The sequence below is a fragment of the Amia ocellicauda genome, chromosome 4 (assembly GCF_036373705.1).
Source record: "Amia ocellicauda isolate fAmiCal2 chromosome 4, fAmiCal2.hap1, whole genome shotgun sequence".
NCBI lineage: Eukaryota > Metazoa > Chordata > Actinopteri > Amiiformes > Amiidae > Amia > Amia ocellicauda.
Window position 1 is genome coordinate 26,831,122 of NC_089853.1, and position 27,954 is coordinate 26,859,075.

The following is a 27,954-nucleotide window of genomic DNA, read 5'->3' on the forward strand; positions in this document are numbered from 1 at the left end:
AAAATAAACCTTACCGGATATATTAATAGACCAATAGATTGTTTTTTGTTTTCTTGTTTTGTGTTAGTTTGATAAGGGCTCCCGTCTCCAGCACTAGTAATATAGACTGAGTTTGATGACAGCATCTAAAACTACTGTCTTGGGGGTGTCCACTGTGATGGGATGATTTTCTTCCTGTTGTGGCACCTTATGTTAAAAATGTCAAAATTAACTAAAAAGGTGGATACTAAAAATGAAAAGCAAGCAAAATGTTTAATTCAGGTTCTTTCTTTTCCGTCTTTTTTATATTATAACAGCACAACGGCTTATTTTCCCTGTGCACTAAACAGACACCTATACAACATGCACCATGGAATGCACCTCTGTCTTGGATTAAACCCCCACCCGCACGCCCCCCTCCTCGGTTTTTCCATTGTGGGCTGAGCTGCAATACATTCCCCATCCTTAGGAAAGACTGTGTTGCTGCAACTGTAACTCCTTGCTGCCTAATAATCTAAATGCTGCTTCAAATCCAAATTAGATGGTAAAGTGAAAAACTCCTGAAATGTGAGGGAGAATAACCCCCCGCTTAATCCATCAAATATATCAAGCTGGAAGATACATTTTACTTTAGAATTCACACCTAGTGGATAATTGTCTGCTCACAAAAAGCTGTAATATGGAGTACATCACATATAAAAGAACTTTACCCAGGAGATAGAGTAGATAGATGAAAGGAATATGTATTATTTTCTCATTTCTCTACTGTACTGGCTTAGCTCCCTGCTTTGTGAAGGAAATAGGTACCACGTACTTGGGAGAGCTCTCTGAAGTATCTGATGGTTTCTTGAATTGTACAGAAGCCATGCAGTCCATTCTGTCTTTACTACCAGACACAGCTGGGGCTGTCATCAGAAGTCTAGATTATATATAAAAATAAGTATAATATGAACAATAACAAAAAGCTGGCCAATCAAACACTGGAAAATATCAGGGGAAGTCAGAGTTTTAATGAGGCTTCCAGAGTTGGATACATTGAGTAAAGGAAAAAGAACGAACAGATTCTTGTGCTCATTAGCTTTTAAGCCAAATTCCACATTGCAGGTAGTATTATAGCCCATCGGCTCTCACCTGGCTATGTCTCTTCCACAACAGGAGGTTCAAAGCAGATTATATAATTCACACAAGATAGCTATGACATAACTGCATCAGAATGCAAGGTTTGTTCTAGAATACTGAATATATCAATCATTGCAGTACGTGCAGCTGGCCTAGATGCATAAGAACAGTTCTATGGATGAGACAGGGATGCTTTTTCTAAGTTACATATTTTATTTTATTATGAACAATAAATCTAATTTTCACGTCCTTCTACATGTGACGGAGCAGCAGGAATGGACAAGGAATATTGTTATGAGGATTGTCTTATCACACTTTTGATTGCATAAAGTCATGGTTGGGAACAGTATTATGGCATGGTGACATGGTAGCAATGCATCTTTGATTTTCTTTGGGTATCATTTCATTTAAATGGTTGATCTTGTGAGAGCAAGTACTTCATCTCTGATTCTGTTTCAAGTATGCTGCTTCAAATCATTGTGTTTAAAATTATTTTTATGCAAAAGAGATAAAACAACAAAGTGAAACCCAATTACTATACATGTTAGCAAGTGATAGTGTATTTATGAAATTATATATAATTAGAGTAAAACATAATACCAAAAAGTCTGGCAACATAATAGTTCTGCAATATGTTTAAATAATCGTTGTCAATCAACAATACAGATGTCAAAACATTTGATACAATGACACCATACAATAACGTTCTTTCACTATTCTAGATGTATTAGATTGAAAAAAGGTACAGATGTGGATATAAATAATGGGTACTCTAAGACTTTAAAGGGAATGAATGAGGCAGTACTTCAGTTGAAGTGTGTTTGAGAAATTGTAGTTCTGTGTAGGAGGCATGGCCTGCGTGGCACATGCAGAGCACCAACATCACTGATAATAAAAACTTCCTGCCCTGCTGATAGCTGTTGAAATGTCAAGAGCAGTCACACTCCTTTCTCTATTCCTTGTTAACAGACAGACATCAGGCGTCTGCCCACAGTAAAGTTACAACAGATGGAACAAAGCCTACCAACCTCAGGGCAGTCTTATCAGACGGGTTCAACATCATCGCGATAAACGGGAAACACTTCCTAAGAGAAATGCTTCAGAATGGGATGTTTCTGCACTAGAGTGTTCAAAGCCAAGCATTCCCAGACAATATATAGAGAAATCTACAGATAAAGTGCATTCCTCAGAATCCCGGAGGCTGCCAAGATCCAAGAGGTCAAGTTCAGGTCAGCCTGTGAGAGTCTCCCCCAGTTCTGCTTGCAGGGTTCCAGGAGAGCAGAGAAAACTGTGTAAAACTAATACATGCATGCTATCAGTAGTGACTAACGAGGCTAAACTATTCAAAACACGCAGGGAAATTTGAAAGAAGAAAATCTATGAACTGTCAACAGACTTTCAGTTGAAAGTATATGTTTAGCTTTTTCCAAAGTTTGCTTAATGTACATCACTACAATACAACAAGATATTGACTGAAATATATGAGCTTGTGCAACACCGAGCAAACTGAACAAGAGATCACTCAAATGATAGTAATTCATTTAATTTGAAAAAGTATATCTAAAATAAATGAAAACATTCAATTTCCACCTAGAGACTGAATAGATTTTGTTTTCAATGACAGACTTGAATTGTGAACATAGATAAAGCAAAAGAACAAAAGAGTAAAACAATTAAATAAATATAGAATAGATGAGTGTGTCCCTTGGGATATACACACATCTCCTTGTGTGCGATTCCTCCATGGCAAAGCTGGATAATAAACATCCCCATCTGGAACTCTGCCATCATATAGTGAGTAAAGCAGTTTTAATTCATGTGCAGTTGTCCAGATGGAGGTCTCAGTAGACTCGGCACTGAACTATAGGGCCCAAAGCTAAGACAGCACCACAGATCATGAAACTACACATGCTGCAGATAACAGAATTGGAAGAAGAGGACAACATCTGAATGTATGCAATAAATGTATATCTATTATGTATTAAACCATTTGTTTTAACAATATGAATAATTGAGGTTGAATACTCTTTGAAGTGTTTTGCCCACAAAAGACAATTCTTTGTTTTCATTTAACATTTTCTGTTAGTGGAGATTTAAAATGCAAAGTGTGAAGTTAAAGAAAAAACAAAAACAAAGAGAAAGTATAACAAATCAAGGAGATAATATAATTATAATTGTTATGAAGCTTGAAATATTTCAACAAGGAAAATAAATTGTACTTACAGGCACACGTTTACAACTTCTTCACACAAGACATGTCCATGTGTATTTTAAAAATATCTGAAATTAAAAAAAAATATATATAAATATTGTACAAAATATAAAACGTTTACCTGTAATTTAATAACCCCGCTAATCAAGTACAGTTTTTATGCTCTAACTGAAAATGTGAAAACTTAATTACTCCAAACTATTCTCCAGAAACAAGCTAAATGTAACCTTAAGACCATTTCTACTACATCTGCAGCCCTAATGCCAAGATAGCATTTGTCTTAGGTTCACAGGCAAACTATCGGTGTGATATCTCAGGGGTTACAAAGAAAGTCAGAAAAGGAAGGCATTCCTCAACTAGCCTAAATGGGAAAAAATGCGGCATTGCAATGCAGCTACAAATGAAACAGCAGCTGACAGCACATACGAAGATGTTGTTTGTGTGTTTCTTTATAGTAAACTTCTGTTTATCAAGAGATTGTAATTCCTTAAACCTTCACACTATTATGCAATATCCACTCAGTATGTTGACATCAAACTCTTCTGAAATAAACAAAGGAAATTCATGTTAATGCATAGGCTATATGTTGTAGTAGGCAGATGAAAAGTTAAAACTGGTTAAATTGTAGAATAATGTAGTTGCAAGCAGTTTGCATAAATAGCTCTTAAATACTGTAACTGCACATGGTATGGGACTTGCATAAGGAGCAATAAGCTTCCATGTCTTTCCCAGGGACACTCCTTTAATAGATGAGCTGTGAATGGCGTGTTAGGACAAGGAGACAAACAAAATACCAAGCAGGAAAAACAACTGAAGGGCTTGTTTTAGGATGTTTTTGGATGATACATATTTATTCAAATATTGTTAGTATGCCCGTCAGATTTAAAGTGTGATCCTACAGTACATTATTTGTTAGTAAATAAAGAAACCATGAAAAACTAGCCAGGAGTTTAATCTGTAGTTGCTTAAACATCAGAATTACATATTACTTCAAATATTTTAATTTGAACAACTTAATGTATTCATTTAACCTCACAAAACTGAATAGCTGGGCAAGTTATAGAGGACTCCTACTGCAATTTGCATGTAATGCATGTCCTGAATGTATTAATTATGAACCAAGTATTCTTAAAAGGCATATCCAATTCACATATTAAATAAGCATGAACCCAAAACGTATTACAGAAAAGTGCACTGATACATGGTATCAAATATAAGCCAGAGAATGCTCATGTTTCTATTCAAGGTTTCCCAGACACTAGGGGATATTTCTTAATTGTAACCATTCAAGTCCTTCAGTGATGTGAGGCATATTCACAAATCTTCCATGTCCAACTCAAAAATAGATCAACCATTGCCGATTACACTAAATGTGTCAATATTGATTTTTGTGCATGCTATTTTTAATTATCTGAACATTTCAAATGATAATCAACAGAAAACATAACCGATTGAAACATCATTAGAGAGGTGTCCTGCATACACAATGTCCTGTAATAGAATTGTTTGAGTTATTCATAGATGGCCTTATTTCTGTAACATAGTGTAAATAATTTTGTGAATGGGATATTAAAGACAAAGTCCTGCAGTTTTTCAAAGAGGAGTCGGGGTGTCATCTACAATATACTGACAAATGTCAGAATTCCCCCTGTATTGATTAATCTTCAAGTCTAGAAAGAAACATGATCGTCCCTCACAATTTAATGTTTAATCTTTCTGAAACTGTCATTCTAAAAAAATGCATCTGTTTTATCTTACTAAAAGGTACATGATCTTCTATACAATAAATATTTTGGTACAATACTGCAGTTCCTTTCCAGCAAATTAAGTTTAAGTCATTATCTTCTTAAAAAGATGCCAAATGGGCATTCAGTGCTGTACCTCAAATTATTTGAATGTTTTCTTAAATTTTACTCGGCAGACCATGAAAGACATCAAATATGGCAATAAGCTCCAATGGCAAATATGTCCAAACAGGCAAAGCTAATCAGTTATTTATGCAAAGTAGAGCAAAGCAACAAAAGACAGTAGAGTTATAATTGATTTCATTACTATGCTGACTTGGCAAATATGTTTTCATCTCACAGACAAATATAAAAATCCAACAAATCAAAACAAAAGTCTAAAATAAAATGTGTTAAAAATATCAGATGACAACTTCACATGATATAAATGTAGGCCAATAATCTGTTGTTTTCACTTTTTTGTAAATTAGTAGTAGTGCCCTGTATTTTGTGTGATATGACATTACAACTATAAGGCCTTAATCATTAGGCCTGTATTCGTACATTGTGTACTTTATTGTACAGGACAAACTGAGAAAAAACGTGGATTTAATTTGCCAAGTTTAAAAATGTGTTACTCACACAGCCTGTTCAGAAATCTAGGATATTCCACACATTAGCGCTTAGTTATATTTATCTGACACTTGGAGAGATGACAGACATATGACATAGGAGTGTAAAAACCTTTATGTGGTGGCAAGAGTCTGAACAGGGACTGTGTTAGAGTAACGCTGGAGGAGGATGTGTGACAGCAAACATTATGCCGCAAGGGGTTTGTATTTATTTTAAAAATTAATGTTTGTATTGAACACAAATAATTAGCAAGAAGCAGTGTTTACAGTAATAAATAAGGTATAGTTTCTAAGCTTTCTTAACAGTGTTGGCCTTGATTTTACAGCAGGGGTTCCCAAAGTGCGGCCCAGGGGCCAAATGCGGCCCTCGAGGATATGTGGTGCGGCCCCCCAAAGCCAACCTTCAACCCCCCTATTCTAAAGTTTTACTATATTTCTACTCTTTATCAACATTTTTGGTTACAAATTGCACATGTAATTTGGGGGAAAATAATAAATCAACAATTCAAGTTAATAAATGTTCCCTAACAGAAATGTATAGTACATAAATTGGTATGATTTGGGACATATTTAGTTTTCATCTGTAGTTCACTTTCTACTGCGGCCCCACATCCCATGCAACCTCCGTAAATTGGCCCTCCATCACCAGACATTGGGAACCCCTGTTCTATAGGGTCTAAATGTAGATATGAAAGAAATGGTATATCAAACACATCCCCCAAGGCATATTAATTAATTTGTGAAGAAACACCACAAAAATATCTACAATGTTTCCTTCAGTCAGACTTTGAAAAGCCTAAGAAATGTGGCATGTTATATTAACGTGGAGTGATCTTGCAGTTTCATGAAGATCACATGATCCCTTCAGATGTTGTCCTTCAGTAAAACCAGCAACACTATTCAGAATTCACGAAAACATTGTCCCTAGCTTTTCAATAGCACCAAATGGAGAATCACTTAAAAAACAAATAAACAAACATCTCAGCAAGGCCAGAATGCATTTCAAAGTGCTTTAGATTGACGGTGCAGGCTCATGAGTTTCTGAGTGCAGCTGCAATTAAAATCAATATCCTCAGTCTCAGCTGCGGAGACAGAAGCTCAAGGCTACGCTATCTGATGATGACCCTTGATTTAACTGGCCATGACTGAGGAATGTGACCCCACTTCTAATCCCTGGGATTGTGATGAATAATACAGAACTGTGGGGTACTGAAAAAACTCAGCAGTCAGGACAGTTCCATTTGTGTGACTCATGTCTGTGCAGTATACTTCTTCCATTTTCCATTGTTTCACAATACTGGCAAGCTTAAAGCTAGACTCAGTATACAAAAAGATATACCAAGATCCCATTTTTGGATATACCAAACTGTATTTTTTATTTTATTTAAACCTGGCCACCAGTTGAGAGTAGGCCTAGACCTTTGCCAGAAGTAAACAGATTCCTCTTTGTCTCATAAAAGTCCCACTATCTTATTATAAATAGAACAAGGCAAACTGGAAAAAAGTAACGATTCATTAATCCAAAATGTGAAAGAGAGTTCCACACCAGACTGATTAGTGACCTTATTTCATCCTGTGAAAGGAAGTTTCATATTGCGGGACTGTCAAAAACAATGGTGGATGTGAAGGGGAAAATCAAAGCAGTTTGCTTTGTTTGTCATTTAAAAACACTTTGCTTCACTAATGAAGGCAGTCAGAGGGACAACTTAAACCACTTTCAGCCTGCCAGCCCCCTGCTTGTTTAGTTGTTGCCAAGATTTAATCAAGTTTGACATACCTAGTTTGATAGGTGCAACATTTCTATGTAATACAGACATTGTTATTGCTGGGGCCTCACAATCCACTGCTCTGTTCATATTTAAAGCTTGAATAAACTCAGAAAGCAGGACTCGGTACCCTTAAAACCAACAAATTATTTCTTCATTGAAGAATAACTACAACATAATATGATAGCACATTATAAAGTGTCAATCAAGAATATCTTTTGCGTTTTCTATACACTGATAAATTAGGTGCTAATGATTTCTACACAAGGTATTTAAATAAGCTGCACACATACAATTTAAAAATATCCTTCCAAATAAAGGGGGCTTAGAAATTCCATTTGCGGTGACAACCATTTCATTTTTACATTGGGCATTATTATCTTTCCCTGAAACTGAAATTGACTGCAAACAGTTATTCTAATTTATAGCTGACTTTGAACTGAACTGAAGTACCGATAAGTAAAAGTGATTGAGGCTTTAAATGAGCTTGCTACTGTACCTAGTCCTTGGAACAATTATCATACTGTACTATATGCATAAAAATTGTACACTAAAGTACAATGAGCTGAATTAGCTTACAATTGATCGATGGAGCAACCTGGAAACTTGGTTTCACAGCCCATAAAGCTAATGCACTGTGCTTCAAGACTGTGATTAGCTATTAGCACTAAACCCCCTTTAAACCCATTAATAATACAGGCTAAAAGTATCTAAATGACCATCTATTAGCCTTTGTTGGTAATCATAAAATAAACAGCAGTGTAATATTCATCAATTATTAAACATCTGCAATAAATGTAAAATTAATAACAATGCTGAGTGATGCTTTTCTTATTATTTGTTCAGTCCTGTTGCAGTACACAGGGGATCTAATTAATAATATTCTTAAAGTCCCATTGGTATGGAGTTATTTTGGCAAAATTCCAATAATCAACACACTTGAGTAGGTTTATATGGTTGGGACTGGAGTTTTTGACATTGCCTTATATAATGAATACATACATATACTGATACAATATCTTCCATCACAACTAGCACATGTCAGGGTGTTGTCATGGCAAAGCCCTACTTCACAATGTGATTTTTAGATGTATTTTAGTCCATTTGGAAAAAAGTCCAAACCAATTGAAAATGTTGGCTTCGCCAGGGTCTTGTGATAGAGCATACTTTGCTTAGGCCATGAATTTCACAAAGTACATGTATTGGTCTGGTCTGTTTAGGAATGCAGATTTGTGTCATGTGTTCATTTACATGTTTAGGCCGATACCAATGTAGGCTTTAACTTTAGTAACTCATGAAAACTTAACTATGTAAGAAACTATTAATTAAGAAAATAAAGCACAAAGAATTCTAAACCTAAATAATGGTGCCCAGATACATTACTTTAGGTGCTCAATAAATGGATATGTTTTCATAGATTTTAATAAAGAATTTCCTAAGCATAGGTCTTTCTGACAACAATCTCTTTCACATTCTACATTTCAACAGAACATGTGTTAAGCAGGCTGCAACGCTATTTTATTAGCATGCAAACAAGGCTGGCAGGCAGCATTTTTCATTTGGAAGGGATTATTTATGTGGTTATTTATTTATTTATTTATTTATCTATCTGCTTGTGTTTTAGAATACGCATTTATTAGCATAGTCTATGAGCTCAACCATTTGTTCCTGATTGAGTGCAGCAGGTATAACACATTCTGAAAAGCAATAACTCTTACAATATAGCAGAATAATCAGCCTCAATGGTTTAGTAACCAACCAAAATTCTTCACAATAATATTATCTCCCCTCCTTAGTATGTTTTGCTCATTAATTAATTCATTAGTTAATGCTGCCTGTACTGCAGGATGTTGTGACCTGTTTTCTACATCAATAGAACCAGAAGACCACAACGACATGCCATTACCACAGCTGTACAATTGATGCCAGATAAGGTTGATTCAAAGTATGTTTTCATATTTTACATAACTGTCATGTAGCCTAATAATATGCAAAACAAAATGAGAGCCCTGTCACATATTAATGAGGTAAATTAAACCCAGGATATAATACGTTGCTGTGAAATGAAAAATCCAATTTAGAGTTAGAAATGTAAAACACAATATGCTGGGATCCAAAGGTCTGTGCAATTGTTCTTATTTTGTATCAATCAGGGAGAAAAACTAAAATTCACTTTTACCTCCTCATGATGAAGCTTACAGTACCTGGAGAGGCCAGATAAGAGTATTGATCTCCTTTCCGCTGAGCTCCAGACAGCAAAGGTGTGCGCTAACCAGGTTCATTTAGGATAAATTAGAATTACTTCCTATAGTTCAATCAATGGAAGTTCAAGCCTGCATGTATTTTAAGAGATACTTTCATGGTGAGATTCAGAATGTTGTACTACAAACAACACAACCCACTGGACCCACTAATTTTTGACAAGTGTACATTAAAACCAACATTATTTACTGATCCTTCACTGTAGTTATTATTCAATGGATGCCTCTGAGGAAACTCGATTTACCATTCCATCCTTGAGGAGTTTTACCATCCCATACCCTCCATCATGAAGAAAACGCTTCTGCAGTATTTCAGCTGATATGCAGCTTAACTGGAAACAACAATTATGTCTTGTAAAGATCCTGTACTAAACTCAGATATTCAATGAGAAGCTAAACAAGAACAAACTAGCATTATTTTGATTCCTCCAAAGAATGTTATCTAGGCTAGAACAAACTTTGCACGGACACACACTCGTGACATTTTATTACTATCCTGACAGGACACCAGCTTTATGTAACAATGAAGCATTACTGCAAAACAAAACCCCAAACAGAACAGCAGTTTCTTCAAGGAATCCTTGAAAATGATAAAATATGCCCTTGAAATGAAACTACAGATTTCATTTTATAGTGCTTGCCTTTCTGAGGCAAAAATGGTTGCTAAGATACTCTCTAACAGTAGAATGGATCCATTGCGCTTGACTGTATCAGTGCTGGATAAATACCTTCAGGTTACAGAAGCTCACTATGGGTTTAAAACTGACTACTTATGGTGGGTGGGGTCCAACTAAAAGGGACTGTAATGCATTGGCATTCCAACACTCCAGTAGCTTCCAATGGACCTATATAAAAGAGTATCAGCATTAATTAGACTCTGAATGTGCTGCCAATTATTGTCTGAAGGGGGATAAAAATAAGCATAAAAATTATGAGCTCAGATTCATTTTCGGCTACAGGAATGTATCCATGTTTGAATGATTAAATACAAAATAAATTATCTTCTGCAAACTGATATCACATTTCCATGTACGTAAGAGAGGAATTACAGACTGACGTACGAGAAAAAAAGATGCATCATTCCTATCATCTGTGAAAATAAAACATTTTTTGGTAAGATTATGAAAATAATAAATCCATTGCATGTCTTACAGAAGAAGGACAGATCATATACAGAATATATGTTTGTTTTAAATGTAATTAATGTATTAGAAAAAGTAGAAATTCCTGGATATTTGCAGAATAGCTTCAGATTTTTCTATCCCACCCCCTTCTGGAAGTAATTAGACGCACTTGATTTTCATTTTGACATTTGAAATAACCACTGAACCTTGAATAATGCTGTCTTCATTATAGCTTGTCAAAGTAAAAAAGTTGGAGTGGAAAAACAAAACTGCAATTATGAGGTTTGATTTTCAAGTTGTATTATTATTCTGTTAATATTAGTTTGCCTATTATAAACAGTGGCTGAAGTGTACTTCACAAATCACAAATAAAAAGTGATTGCAATGATGGATCAGAATACCTGGCAGCGAGGTGATTACCATAAATATTTGAAACACTTTTTGTACATGGCCCAGAGACGATTTTCCTCTATCACAAAAGCAATTCGCGCTACAATATCGGTCTAATTTAGATTACAGACTACCAGTGAATGCCAATGATCACAGCTGTATAAACAAACCAGTGACCCAGTATCCTTATGTGCTATGGGGCCAGGATGGGTAGAAATAGCACAGCATTAAGGGATATGAGGAGAACAAAGCTTTCTCTAATGGGATTATTGGAGAACACAGGGCCTCCCGACAATCACAATTCTTGAATCTGTGTGCGCCATGTCTCAGCATGGCAGCTGCTGTGAAAGGAGTTCCGCCAGGCAGAGCAAATATTTTTACAGTTTCAAAGTTTAATAAGACTGTAACTTCAAGGGATTTAACCAAGCTGACTTTTGGAACGTTGTGCCTGTTCTGAGACCTCTTTCCTGGAACTCCATGCCTGTAGACATTGTAGGAACCGATTTGAAAAAGATACACACGCTATGTGACCAAAATACACAGTTACAGTAAATACCCATCAACGAGCTCGAATTCATTATTGGTATGCAGGCACTCACTGGAAAGGTCATAATGGTTGGTTAAAATCATAAAGCCTACAATTTAAACTGACCTTGATGGAAAACTGTGAAAAGGTGCATAGTCTACATTTTATCAGTGTGGCATATCTAATGGCATTTCCAGGTAAATCTGCACAGGCATTCAATACATTCAATCCAGTAAACAAGTGCATTGAAAGATTCATCTTGTATTTGCTCAGTTCAATGTTATGACATTTGCTGTAACACAAAGTAAGATATCTAACTTTATTAGTTTTGTTTTCCAGAAATTGGATTGAGTTAAGTGAATGTACATGATAATTAATGTAGTAGGCAATATTAATCAGGTACAGATTCAGGCATAACAGTGCTTTCAAAGAATACAGGGTTATATATTTTTTCATAACAGTTCGTGGAAATGCAAAAAATACGAGAACTAGTTTGGTAAACAGTAATGGGAAATACGGATTCCAAGGAGCTCTGGTTTACTCCAACCCTGACCCATCAAAGGCCGAGCATTCAAGCAATGTATCATTGTTTTTTCACTGAAATCCCTGTAGAAATGGTTAGGCTATTTGTTACAAAGCTATATATGTGTTATGTATGTAATGGATGCCATGCTGAATTTCTTTGGCTGGGGCTTTGCAGACAGCATGGCCATATTCAGGGGAAAAAAGAATGGCTGACTTTAATTCATTTTACAGAATGAATGACATCCATGAAGAATTGAACATTAATGTGGTGAACAGACATCTGCCCTCTAACATGCCAAAAGATTCTTGTTTTACATTGGATTCGGTTCTTATTTCAGAAGCTAATATCCAAGAACCCTGTGCTCTTCAACGCTAGATGTTACACTACTTAAAAAATTTGGAATTAGGCTACATTACACTGAACTGCTTTTTTCTTTTTACCTCTACATTAACCTCAGAATTCATTGGAATTGTTAAACCCCGTTGACCTTTATATTTGTTTGATGGTAGCAGAAGAATCCATGTTAATCAGGTCTATGCCAACTCAGTCAAAAATAATAATACAGGGAGTGGCAGCGTATGAATTATTAATTCCTTAAAGGGTGCATTGCATAAAACAAGAAATCAAAAAATATTAAACTTTAATAAAACTGGACTTATTAACTGGCCAACAAGTAATACTTGATTAAACATTTTTCCCTAATAAAGGCTTAACTTTAGTGGTGTAATGCAATATTACAATGAATCTTGGAATATTTGTTCTTCTATTGTTTTGACAAGGACTGTGCTATAGGAGGTCTAATGCCCAGCAAATCAATGCTTGGGAATTTCATTATGGCCATAGCAAAACCGTGTCAAAAACAGAAAAAATACAGGGTTCAACACAGGACTCAGATATTTCTCATTCCAGCTAACAATGAATAAATACACAATGCACAGTTTAAACAGCTGCTCCATAGCCCACTTTAAACCAAAACTGACAAAGGTTGACTAAACAGTACAAAGGCAGAGACTGCAAAATAACGGAAATCTAAAGAGTGGAAAGCAGGAGGATTGAACAAGTTTGACAGAACAAAATGGGGGATTATATGAAGTAACAATCACAGCAAGGGTTCAAACAGCAGACTTATTAATATCAAAAACAAATTGAACCCGTCAACTGAACTGTTGTACTCAATCTGTATCTCATATAGTGCTAACATTTATTTAGAAAAACTGAAAGGCTTATACTATATACTTGTCTCAAAAACCTGTTGTGCCATTTCCCTTTTTAATAGTCTTTTACTTCAGAAATGCAAGGGGCAATGTTACAAAATAGAGTATGGCACAGTGCCAATCATGAGATCTTTCCTTGAACCACAAAAATCTGACAGGAACTTTGACTGCAGCCACTTCTGGGAGGCTCCCAAGTAAGACTGACAATTTCCACCAGAAAAATGGGTTTTCATTATGAGATGTATTAACACACATTAAGGGGCAAAGCAAACATAAAAATGAAAACAAACCATTTCCATTCAAATATAAATTCAGAATTCAAACCAAATTACCAGAGGGGGATGCCTGGACTACACAAAGCTTTTAGAAGTTCATAGAAGGTATGTTGTCAACATTATGTCCGTTTCTAAGCAATTGAACTTTTTCCAATACAATAATTGATCGAATAAATTCACATGCTGCATGTTAGCAATAACACGAAGCAGTAAGAATTCAGAAATGGCCATTAATTTCACAGAGAATCTCAATCCTGGATTACATATAATTTTACAGTACATCAAAATGAATTAATAAATGAGACACAGGAACGTTTATAAACTAGGTTGAATATTGTAAACTCACAAATGTCTTCTAATGTGGAAAACAAATGTGGTGTTTTTAGTTAGACTACATAGAGAGCTTGCTTATTAATGCGTAATACATTTGTATTATAAGATAAATATGATACATTTTTTGTGACATTCTCGCTTGGTTAAACAAAACTTTTAGTTACCGAATGGAATCCAACATTTTTTGTATATGAAATTAAAATTTCCTACTCTGTGATTTCAGTAAATTGTGTAAAGAAATTCCACATGATTTCTGGATTTCAGAAAGGGGGAAACGGCTTCACGAAAAGGCCACTTTTATATGGTTCACACAAAACTGTAAATGGAAAAGCACACTGAAAACTGCATGTGTGCTTCTCTGTCATTTACCACCAACTTTTCTCATTTATTCATTAGGTTTTCTATGGAATGGCAGGAGAGATCATGATTCTCACATGGCTTGCGAATTCCTGCTTTTTCAGACTGCAAGCAAATCAACCTATTTCCTGTTCTTTTCCATTACAATTGTAGATCCTTACCCTCTACATAACTGCACAGTAGCATAAGATTAACACTGGAGGCACAGATATGACTAAAATCAAGTAAACCCCCACATGGAAGTGAATTATGAAACTGCACTAAAGCAAATGCTCATTCTAAGGGAATCCATAGGTAACCATTAAAACAATGTAATACAAAAACATGTTATCATCACCTCTGTCGAAGTTAGATTAATATCCGGCTTTAACACCGACTTATATGTTTTTGAAGCAGGTGTTGGGGCATGTGAATTAGTATGGTACAGTATTCAGGAAACAGATGGTGAATATAGGGACCATGAACATCCTACGCAGACCTGAGCAGGTGCAGATAACAAAGTTCAATGCTCATTACTGATAAATAGCACTAAAATCAGAGCCCTTGAAATATGAACCCTTTTGATATTGATATTTCAGTCCCCATATGCGGGAGTATTAAACTTCAGATTTCTAGCACAAGGCATCATTCCTCACCGAAGCATTCATGGGAAATCACACAGCTGCTTTTTCTGTAGTCCTCAGCCTGAAGAATGAGAGAACAATACATGTAAGTATTCATGATGTACTGAGGCATGCAGTGTACATTTGGCATAGAACTGACTGGGAATTTTCTTGATAAGATTTGAAATCTTCTATGCCCCCATGGACAAACATTTGCACACCCTCCATCTCTTTCAATGCAGAAAGCTCTTATTGATTAAATCCTTAGGGATATACATGCAAGCAAGTCTTCTTTTCAGATCAAAATTCACAATGTCACGGCTAGACTTATGTGCAATCCGATCGGCTTTTGTCAGAAAGATAAGTGAACTGCAGGAGAGGTTGAAGAGCTTAGAAAATCACTAAATTACAATGCTCAATGACCTGCACCATGCATCCTGTAATCATCTGTGTACTTAACGAGCCCCCCAATGGTTCCAGTTATCAGATCACAGAAGCATCAGAATATGCTGAAAATCTTTTTGATGGAGGACAGTTTAACAACAAAAACATGAAAAAAAAAGTTAAAAATTGCTGCTAATATCAGTAGTGAAACATTCCCAGTTTATTAATACTAAACTGAGCTAAATGGCTAAACACCAGTTACTCAAAACTATACATATTGTAAAACAAAATAAAAAATTACAATATTGTACAATTCATGTCAGGCATTTTTTATACTAAAGTGGCAGCATACTTACATGGTACTATTTTTGTAAAAATAGGTTTGAAACATGAAAAAATCTTCCTTTATTATATTCCTTTATGTATTTTGTTTATGTTCACTTATCTGGCTGTCACCAGTTGATATTAGAAAAGTGTAGACCAGTTGCACGACTGTCGTCCTGGAGGACCACAGTACACAAGGTTGTATAAGTGTATGAAAACGTGAAGACACAGCAGCCCACCAAGACTGTATCTATGCCCCCCTGGTGTAGCCCCAGATTACAGTTAAAGTCATGGTCAGCTCTATTCTATGAGCTGCACCTTCTCCCTGACTTTAGGCTTTAGACAGCTGCATTCCTTGGTCTGGTTAACAGGACTGGGATAACAACCTCTTTGACAGGAACTGAACAATTTGTAATAATTACCTCACAACCCAACATTCCACCCCCCAAAAATGCCCTTGTGTTTTGTATGCATCATTTTTCTTACTTTTCAATCTGAATGAAACCTTATGCTGTATGTTCCTCAGAACAATTTTATCAATCGATATTCCTATTCTAGACCTCTGAATTTATTGGTATTTTTGCTATTCATTCATGACCAACTGCCTGGCTATGCAATCTACTTTGTATACAAATGCATTAATGAAAGTTCTAACATACTGACTGCTGAAGCACGGTCAGAGGAAAGCCTCTGAACTCAAACTGCACTGTACTGAAAGAGAACAAGGGACAGGTTGTGTTTCGTCTGCAGTAGGCTGGATTTACTGGGTTTTGTTTGTTTGTTTCTTTATTGGTTTCCAGGGCAAAGTTCTCAGCAGTTAGTCTTGCGGATGGCTCAGTACTAAAGTCCAGACCACACATCAAGAATTCATGTCCTAGGCAGTAACCTTCAGCAGGGGGTAGCAATTAAATACACAGTCCTCACAATATAACTGAGACAATAAACTAGGACTAAGTCATGACACAGAGGTCACAACACATTTGACATGTCTCACTGGACTAAAGACTAATTTCATAGTAAACCAAACTTTTTTTAAAGATTAAGTAGGGCAACAATAACAAAACAGGCTACGTTGCAGATTAGAAACTGAATTGTAGCACTTTTTTATATTTTATAATACAAAGCATAGCTCTTCAGGAGTTTTATGCGTATTATAAAGAAGAAAATTATGTATTCTGATGGTGTCCCATTCATGAACACAAAACACGGCACCACCTTATCTTATTAGAGGTAAGTGATGTTAGCAAAGGATGAGCAGAGGTTGTCATTCCATGCATTTGCTCACCTCTGGTGATTATACAATTGGTTTTCTCTGTAAGACTGAATTCGTGGAAGAGTGTAGAAGCTTTTGTTGCAGAAACACCTGAATGTGAAATCAGGAAAACAGCCAGCAGGCTTTGAAAAACAAAGAGGATTTATTGAAATGTTGGCACCATGGCCATCATACTGTTTAACTAGGTTGAAGGAGAGCTGGTTTCTGTAGCAGGGAGATGCCAGCCCCCAGATATTCCTGCTCAAACATTTTAAATAAATACATAAATATCCAGTGTGGCCTGCAGGCTCATTCAACCATGAATTTCACACTCACCCTGTGCAATCAGTAGTGTATAACATGCTCAGTGATTTGCCAATAAAGGTGAAATTAACCCCCTAATCTAACCCCTCTATGAATGGAATATGCTGCAGGCACTGAGGACATGCATATACTCAGTTGAAAAATTAAACAACAATTCTCTGTTCATTTACAGACAGCAATAAGTAGGTTATATACTGCCCAGCTGAATTGGAAATAGTATTTTAAATTAGCTGCAGCCCAGCACCCATAAAACCAGAATCACTGGTTGCGATTGAGAGCACCTCGCTGGGTTATCATCAGTGGTTGTTTAAACTGGACACACGAACCAGGTATAATTTCTCCCAGATATAATATGCATCTCTTCCACAACTTCCTCTGAAGAATATGTCCTTAACCTCCCCCTTCCAAAAAAATATAATTCTGAAGAGATCAGAAAGTGGTTTAGAAGATTAATTTACTCGCCTGAAAACATTGTGCTGCAGTTATAAAGTGGTCATGATTCAATCCCAAGCAACCTTCCCAAAACCATTATTGAAAGTTTTGTTGTTGTTGTTAAATGTGTAACAAAAGTTAAGAAAGATATTATACCGGGAACCATATCTTAGTTGCATTTTCAAATAAAAGGCACAAAAAAAAAAAAAAAAGTGCAAAGTGATACATTAGTCAGATTAAAATGTAGTTTGTATTTTGTTTACATAAAAAACAGTGTTCTGAATTTCATACACGGTACTGTTTAACGGTGTTATTTATTAGACCAAACTAAAAAAGCTATGAGTCACATACACAGGGGTTAATATCTCGCATAACCTCAATATGTGATCCTCTGAAGGCATCATATCTTGATGTCATCCGCCTTACAGTTCCATTAGTACAAACAATACTATATAAGGCATTCTTCACCATCTAGCAACTGGGGGATCCTGCTCTAGAGGCAGGGTGGAGAAAACTGCTAGTGTTGAATGTGTTTACACAGTGTCATTTCTTTCCCTTTTTAAGAGAGCCAGTTATTAAACATCATTCTGCCTCTTCATGCCAAATCCAACACTAATATTTATTGGGCTCTGCGGTTGGGATAGGAAGTGCTGTAAAATTTGTGCTGAGAACGCGGTTCTCACCCACACCAGAAGGTCATGTCCGAACAGAAAAAAGGTCATCTCCTCTCACCAGGATGTTGTGCAAACCAGGTGCTGGATGGTGGGTTGGGGGGGGGTAAAGGAGTGCCTCACACGTCCTTCCATTTGAAGGCAGTGCTGAAGGAAGCACAAGAAGTTGCCCAGATAGCCAGAAAAATTGATTTTTTTTGTCCTTTAGTAGGCTGAGAGGAGGGTAAAACGGAAATAGGAATTCTAGCTGCTGACAGTGACTGTTAACAAGAAAAGAAAAATAAACATTTTGCATTAAGCTCAAAGGCCCACTGGGTATCTTTCACCTCCTCTTTCAGAAATTACTACTTCCTTCTGTAAATCTAATTGATATGGCTTGTTTCCAGAATTTGTGGGCACTGAGGGCAAGTGCGAGCAACTGTGTGTGTGTGTGTGTGTGTGTGTGTGTGTGTATGTATATATATATCTTTACAGGCATACAGATTCAGTAAATGTAAAGTAGATCTGGTGAACAGGACAGTTTAAAGAAATTAATGTTTTCAAAGCATGTTGAGAAAAGCATTTCCACAAATAAATAGTACAAATAAATTCCATGAAGCAGACAGATGACAAATATGGTGTCATGTAATTTAGGGAAAGTGTATGATTGCAGTTGAACTTTGCATGTCAATACTATGCCTCACAAATTAGTAGGCATGACCTCATGGAGGCTTAATGTTTTTTTTTTTTTTTCAATATAATTAACAAAAATGTATGCTTTCAATAACCATTTGGGCTGAGGATCACATTATTTAATGATTTGTAACAGCTTTAATCCATAATACTCACATAATTCCCTATTCAATTAGGAAATGTCTCAAAATACAATTAGCTTTCTTCTTCCTTAGTCAGGTTAGGTAAGAGTGCTAAAAGCTTTATCAGGGATTTCTCAAGATGTGATCTCCAAACTCTCCAGCTCCTAATCTAGAACTCTTATCTGTCGAGTTAATGGAGCGTGTCTTTTTCCGCCAAACCCAGTCTGCTGCACTGCAGCAATACGTTCCCTTATTATTACACTTCATCATTACTTTTGATTACTTAGAGAAGATCTCTTTCAGCAAGTGACTGTAAAGTAATTATGAATTTGAATGCAATCCCTCTCCTCAATGCTGGTCCTGAAATTCACAGAAGACCACTTTAATGCCTTTCAACAAAAACAAAAGCTTGTGAATATTTTGTTGCAATAGTCCTACCTTAGTACAGGGGCTCCCAGACTGGGCTCCATGGTCCTTCAGCAAAATTGTGAAATATTTAAAATCAAAGTATGAAGGTGATCTTACAAGTCCCACCCCTGCGCTGCAGCCCTGCAGGTGTACTTCAAATGTGTTGGAATGCATCCTGCTTGAATTATGTACCATAATATTGGTGAATTGTAGTTACAATTAAAATAACTAATTATAATGAATGCTTCTCACATCATGAAAAAATAATTAGAAATGCTACTTGCAATCTCTGAAAATCAAGTACTTTCTTTTTTTTTTTTTTTTTCAATCAGGAACGTTTTTTCTTCTCCCGGTGTTGATAAAATAACAGACCATTCCACGTTACATATCTTATAGGCATTGCGGTACACAGTGCTGGGCACAGAGTTAACAGTGTGGAGTAGTTTCTCAAATGACAAAGAAAGGATTCCGGGGAAACTAATGAAAGCAGCGAAGCTTCCACAAGTATCACCTGTGCTGCCTTCCAGAGTAAAAGTACCAAAATTGATTTTTTTAAATATGATGCAGAGGACATTCCACTCGGATTTTCTTGCATTTGAAAGAAAGGCGGCCTTGATTACCAGAAATGTGAGGTGTGCTTTGAAATACTAGCTAATGAATGCCTCAAGCCATCAAAGCTGAAATGACATTTACAACCAAAACACCCAAATGAAGCTGGGGGAAACCTATTGCAGAGGAAAAACTGACTATACAACTTAATGTAGTTTACAGTACAGTGAGGCTTAGTATATTTATCTAGTGACATTGTGACCCTTGTAATTTTGTGAATAAGAAGTATTGTATGTTAGGTTGAACAAACAGCCCTATGTTGTTTTGAATAAAGGTTTAAACAGCAAAATTAAAAATAAAAGTAATTAAGTATTGTAAAATGCATGCACCACATATGTTGGCATTAGCACAGGAAAAGCAAAGCAAGTGTGATCTAATAAAAACAGCTGTCTCAAACCATTTCCCAAACTGATGTTGCTGCCTGTGCTGTGCCCTTGCTGAAAAAGGGTGGAGAAGAGTACTGAGGGAATGATTAATTCCTTTTTGATAATGAAAAGGAAGATAGACACATAGGGCTGCCACTTCGCATAGCCTTCCTTTTCAACCCTTTTCCTGGTACGTATTCAGGATATGATATCAAGCTACTTTCATTAGTCATGATGTAATTATTTTTCCTTTTTAAGCCAAAAGGGAAAAGTGGTTGACTTGGTGCAAGTTCTAAAGGCTTACATCACTTGGATACAACATCAGTTACTATATTTAAACCCTTTTCTTCCACATGGCGGGGGGGTGGGGGGGAGATGATCTGTCTACATGCTCAGCCATGGACTAATCGACAGTTACAGGGTTCTTCCAGTCTGCTTTAGATGGAGTTATGGGTTTTAAAGATTAGGAATTTAAGGGGATACGTTCTTCTCATGACAAAGGAAACTTCAGATTGTCGTGGTGAGGGCAGCCATCAGTGGAAATGTACTGTGGATAAGTACAGTGTTTATGGTTTGCTGTAATTACAGTTTGGTAAACTTTCCGGCTCAATACTGCACTGCATAAAGAGTATCTTTGGGTTAGCTGACAACCCATAGCTACCGTTTAAAAACACATTTTACTCTTTGTAAAAGCTGCAGGCAAGAAAAAAAGTAATGATGTAATAGAAATTAAGTGGTTTTCACTAGTTGGTATTGGCTGTCTGGTTCACTGGACATACAATTAAAACAAATACTATGTTACATTGTAATTGGTAGCCTCGGATCTCTGCTGGTTAACTCTGGAGAGAGACATATTCACACAGCAGCCAATAGAATTTGAAATGTCGGTAGATTGCGGAGCATGCAAGAGCCCCAAGGAACAGGTATCACTCTACAGTACTTTTATTAGCAGATTACCTCAGCTGAGCACAATTTTTATGAGCATGAGGGCAGGAGTGCAGTTTCCTTTCACAGTTTTAACCAGCAATCCCACAAGCTACTTCTTTAGGAAGCAAACAAAACTTTGTTTATCCAGTTCAATTAAGTTTTGAGCAAGAACACCTGTACTTCAAAATGTAAACCTTTTAATGTTTTGAGGAACACATAAAACTAGTCTAGAATGCCAATGACATCTTGGTTTGAATTAATATTTAAGGTGTATGATGTTACACAGACGATATTTTAAAGTAATAAAAGGTTGCTGACTCAAAGAAAGTAGACTATTGTTATTTTATTAATTATCTTTTTCCATTTGAAATAAGCCATATCTGTTATACTATACTCATCTTCTATAATAAAAGTACCATTCAGTAACTGACCTTACCAAAAGTTAACAGTGAACACAGACAGGATGATTAACAGTTAAATACTTACACTACTTGTTTCAATATGGCAATGCAATATTCAAGAAAAACAATGATACCCGAAACTGTATACACTTGTACTGATACTTTCACATTTGGCAAACTATATACTGCTTTTTCTTAAGGCAGTTGTTTGTTTTTCTCTTTTGATCATCTTCATAACATTTTCCTACCCTTGATGGATACTTAGAGAAGTACAGTCACCTTTCTGTACATCCTTCTGCTTAGTTGTGTGTCAAGGTAAACTATCCATAAACACAATATACTGTTTCTGCTCCCAGCTGCTTTTCATCTGAACTTTTCTCCTCTTGCTCTGCATGAAAATAAAGTTGGCACTTCACCCTACCTGCTACAGCTTAATGGAAATGGGATGATACATAATCCTAGTTCTCCTAAACAATTCAACACAAAGAGACCACTTATTTGGAAAAGTCAACGATCTTCTTGTTCATGATTGAAAATGAGTTCTGCTTATTACTGTTACATCATTATTAAATTAACATGAAACCATTAGGGATAAAGTTCGGTTGAAAGACATTCACAAGACGTGCTGTGACAATAGGATTTTTCAACGATAAAGAATATAATAGTCTTAAATAATGTGGATAACTGCAACTCATATGGGATAAAATAATAAAACTCTTGCTGTAAGGGCTTGACAGGAAGAAATAATGAGACTTTGTAATCATGTCTTCTACATACATGCTTTTGGATTGGTTACAATTACCTACATTATTGTTTGTTTGTTTGTTTGATGTGCCCATCTGTATTTCATAATACAGATGTATAACCTATTTGATTTCTACAGTAATGTGCTCCATTGTTAATATCCCTGCCATGTGGGCTAAATATCAGAATTGTGTTCCCCACATGTTCATTTTTTTGTCAATGTCTTTAGTTAATTAAGATGTTCAAAGTAATTTAACTGAATTTTTGCAGTTTCCCTTTTGGGAGATAGCCGTCATCACACTGAAACATAAATGGAAATGAATTCTACACTGCTCCATGCACACTCTTTGCCAGTGGGAAATCTTTAGCACACAATACTTTCCTAAGGAAAAGGTCTTTACAGTACACACCAAGAATGCCAATTTGAACAGGAAGGCAGAAATTGGTGTTAGTCTAGAGAGAATATCATATGGATGTTCATAGCGATTTGCATTTTTCTAAAGGAAAGTTTTTTTTCTAAAGTAATGTTGCTAATCCATTTATAGCCTACATAAGGAAGATGGATCCTAAAGTAAATCTTCATTTTTGTTATTCATTTCTGAGACTGGAGTAGATCATTATCATTAAAAATCTTAAAATTAATCACATTTAACAGTTTTCCAGTGTGTTCAAAGCTAATTGACCTCAGCCCAATTTAGCAGAGATGTATTTTCTTTAAGATTCAGATTTTACTCTTTTACTATTAATACATTTCATAATCAGAATATAGTAGAATATGTTTCTAGATAAATAAACTCATGTTATACTTAAGTGTCAAGAAACTAAATGAGAATGTTTTCATCTGCTTAATTCCACGACCATGGGCTCATTTCAACAGACAAACAATGTATTACAGATGCATGGTTGGGGGTGTAATCAACTAGATTTCAAAGAATGAACTTCAATAGCTAGACATCCTGATGTAGCCATGATGCCCAATTCCACCAAGCCCCAATCTTATGAATTTCCTTCCCCATGTTTCAGAATTTGATTTTCAACATGTTTTGCTGTTTATGTGGTAACAGAACCCATTAAGGCCCATACTAAACTGTTGACTTTCAGCTAATACAAGTCCATGCTCATTTCACAAACAGGATGATTTACATGTGGTTTTAAATGTAATCAGACAAAACTATACAATGTATTTAATGTATAGTTATAAATCAAGTGCAAAATAAGTGCAATATAATATAAGTGCAAACCTTTAACATTAGTGGATCTGCTTTTCACTAAATAAAAAAAAAACAATGATGTTGGTGTTGGGAATCCAGCTGAATAGGAATCCTTCACCATTTCTTTCCAAAGTACAACAAATGTGTATATGACAACAATGTTCCAAAAAAAACACAGAATGCTAAGTGAGCCGTCTGATTAAGCAGAGCTTTGACACTCCTAAGCTTAATTAGACACTGCAGGTATGTCCAAGTCATCTCTTCCTGCAGGGAATATTGGATCCGTTCCAGCTTCTACAGTATGCAACACGTCTCACTGCCAAAGGAAATCAAGATCTTCGAGGCACTGCTTTCCACAAGTTAATGGGAAACCAGTCTTTGGACCACACATAGATTTGTATTCACCTCAAGTTTTCAGCAGAGAGTGTACTGAAGCCGGAGCTTTTCTTATTGTCTTTAACGCAGATTCCCAGGTTGCTGCACCAATAAAAGCCTCCTCTAAAAGCGTAGGTTGTGCTTTATAGTCCAGGCAGTGATCTAATGACCTGTGATCAGATTCCCAAAGGGGTGGTGCACAATTGGCAGAATGCTGCCAAGGTTGGGTGAGCTTATAGGCACACAGGAGCCTGCAGTGTTATCCGTGAGAGCTGCAACACAACCACAGACATAAACGCCAACTGTTTTGTAATAGTGCTATAACAAAACCTTCTTCTATGTGCAAATGGAATAATAAACGTGAAGAGTCTAGGTCACCAATTTAGCTATAAAACCAGAGTTAAATTAACGATGCCTTACAGTACAAAATGCCAGCATTCAAGTTTGTAACCATAAATAACTCTGCATCTGTCTTGCTGTTGGGGCTTCTTGGCTCACTAGATGAGCATTTTTCAAGATTGTAAGGAATGGGGGGGGTGTTCCTCCAACTTGGAGCTTAAAAAAATAAGAATAAATGTAATCTTACAAACATATTTACTGCAAAGTTTTCAGGATCTGATAAGGTACAAGTTTTCACATTTAAGTCATGTCTCTTTCTATTGATGAGATGAGCAGCTGGAATTTTAAGCATGTTAAATTGAATGGAGCAGAACTTCATCCCCCTAGCCTACAGCAGTGAAGAAAGATAAGCAAGGACAGATAAAATAAGATAAATGTTCTTAAATATGAGCATTTCTCCAGTTTATTCTTAAAGCTCTTGTGGATGCTTAACAACACAACATTAAAATGTGCTCCTTAGCCTTCTGCTCTCACACTCCAGTCCACCTTCATGTTATACCTCAAATTGTTTCAGCTGTAGAGTATGTATGCATGGCGAACATCAATATATTTAAGGTCATTTTTTTTCAGCACACAATTCCGCTGAGAAATAGCTTTTTCCGATTTGCAGACAGCAGGAATCATGGGAGAATTACTTAATGACATGGCTACACATGGTGATTAGAAGTGAGTTTCAAAGGCTACTGGGAGGTATCTATAGATGTCTCTTATCAGCAAAATCATTACACAAGCACAGGAGCCAAAAGGCAATCTAATAGAATATTAAAGAATTCTGCACAGATCTTTAGATCACTCACTACAAAAGACTCTGCTAAGGTCACACTGCTGTTACACAAGAAAGAAAATGTATTTATTTATTTATTTAAACATTGATTGTTGTAGAAATGTATGAAGGACAGGGAAAGAAGGGACTGGTTCTGGACAATATATCCCAAAGGGGCTAGAGAAGACAGAGAAAAGTGCAGGGGGGAAATGCATTCCTGTGTTTGAGCTGGAACAGCAGCCCTGCTCCTGTCAGTCACACGAGACAGATTAATATCAGTCTCATCTTGAGCTCCCCTAGCAACCTATTGTCAACCTGCCAAGCTCAGCTCTGTGCCAACTGCTACTACTGTCCATGAGCCTTCCTCCTAAAACAGAATTCAACTTCGCTTCTGGCACTGGCGATTTCACACCATTCTCAGACTGGAACATCATGTGCATGTCACAATGGCTTTTCAATGACAACTAGATTACCCAGAAGGGTGTTCAAAATGTCTGTGGCAAGCTTGCCCTAATACTACTACACTTTACTACTTACTACTACTAGTACTATGACGAATAATATTATTATTATTAATAATAATAATAATCTCATAGTTAACCCAATTTAACCCTTCTTGTGTGGCTTAATCACAAATCTATTTATTTAGCAGCTGAATATCCTCATTTGAACATATTTACTTACTCTTTAACACTATTTTCCTAGTGAAATCAAACATGATGTAGCCTAATCATTTGGAATATAAATAATATATTTATATTCCAAATGATTAGGCTACATTATGTTTGATTAACCTTATTGTGCTATATGTATAGAACAAAACACTTATTTCACTAGGAAAATAGTGTTAAAGAGTAAGTAAATATGTTCAAATGAGGATATTCAGCTGCTACATAAATAGATGTGTGATTAAGCCACACAAGAAGGGTTAAATTGGGTTAACTATGAGATGATTTATCACCTTCATTAAAGAACAGATGTTCAAATTGTACTGTCTGCTCAAACTGCACTGCCTAGACACTCAGAATAAGCCTTCATTATTTATACCACAAATTTATGGAAATGGAAGCTGAAAAAGTAAGAAAAAATATTAAAAAGATGAATCTACATAAAATATCAACCGAGAATCAAAATTAGATTTTTGTATTTTACTCAGACCACCAAACTGTCGAAGCAGAACAAGCTTATGTGAAGAAATGTCTAACCACTTAATAGGCAAGATTTTATTTTCCCCTCCCTCTGGAAATCAGGCAGTTCTGTACCTCAGCATCCTCAAACCTATTAATCAATGTTGATCTGTCAGTTCAGACTCCTTTATTGATCAGTTTACCCTTGTGTGTGTAAGAGAGAGAGAGAGAGAGAGAGAAAAGCTCATTTTCACAAACCTTTCTCTAGGCTATATTACAATAACTGACAGTTAGATTAATAATGGTGTGGCAGGACTTTACATGCAGAGTTAGGGATACCCAGATAGGTTTAGGGTTTTCCCTTGAAATTACGAATGAATGACCACATGAGCAGATGAATGAAATTACATTAAATTATTTTCAGTGAAACTGTCAGTAAAATTATCTCTCAAATCCAAAACTAAGACTCACCAGTCATGTAAACTTTATCAATACTTAGCGTAAGCCTTGACTTTTTTTTTATAAAGAAACCCAGAACCCTATTAAGTTTATAATTCACAGGTGTTGAGGCTTATAGTGAGCTAGTTCACTAAGCAGAAGGAAAAAAAAGTGGTATGTGACTGAGAGTGACCAGAAATCGGGGTGGAAGAGCAGTCAGAGCAGAAAAAGCAGCATCTATGGGGCGAGAATTGAAGGAACAAGAATGTTGGACTGTCGGCACTGACAATTTAGTTTTGTCTAGTAGTTAAAAAATGTATGACGGAGAGATATTATTGTCCAGTGGTTTCAGAAAAGGGACCAGTGTAAAGCAGTGTAGTGGTTAGAACTTGGGAATTGGGAAGTTTAACTAGGACTCCAGGGACCCTGAGGATGTGGTTTGTGTTTTTTGTCAAGGATGTTGCACATAAGAGAGAAAAAAAGGCAAATTAAGAACTCCTGCATCTCTGGCTGGTTTCCATTAACCAACATACGCAGGTCATTTCTTAAAAATATGTCACTGTATTAGGGAATGTGAAAACAGACTATTTATTTAAATGTTCCCATGGCAATAGCCTCAGGGGATGTTATAGAGCAGAGGAATGTGAAAATGTAGTCTCAGTCAACAAAAGGGATGAATATATGTAGTCTGAAGATGTTTTTTTTTTTCCCACAATATCTGGATCTGTGGGAAAAAGGAAGCAGCTACCTGTTAAAGCAATCACAGTCACAGCAAACTGCATTCTCCCAAGCAGCTGCAGTTTTACCAGGCCTGCTCCTGTTACAGCCCCACTACAAAGCCCAGCCTTAGAAAGTGCTGGCAGTTGTGAAAGGCTCCATATTAGCAGCATAGAAATTATAATTGAAAATACTAATTAGAAAATGTGACTGTCAATTAGTTCTACCCAAATGCCACTTAACAATTTC

The 27,954-nt window shown here is 36.2% G+C and overlaps 1 protein-coding gene across 8 annotated transcripts in view; it reads right to left on the minus strand.

Annotated features, from left to right (window-relative positions):
* peak1 (pseudopodium-enriched atypical kinase 1) overlaps nt 1-27,954 on the minus strand; it is a 123,411-nt gene that overhangs the window by 79,807 nt on the left and 15,650 nt on the right. For 5 of the 8 annotated variants that reach the window (XM_066701682.1, XM_066701677.1, XM_066701679.1 and 2 more), the window contains exon 2: nt 3,322-3,378. The gene's annotated coding sequence lies outside the window, so the exon portion shown is untranslated. Of the gene's footprint in view, nt 1-3,321; nt 3,379-15,073; nt 15,123-27,954 lie in introns of all 8 variants that reach the window. The other 3 variants (XM_066701683.1, XM_066701676.1, XM_066701678.1) reach the window with 1 other exon arrangement.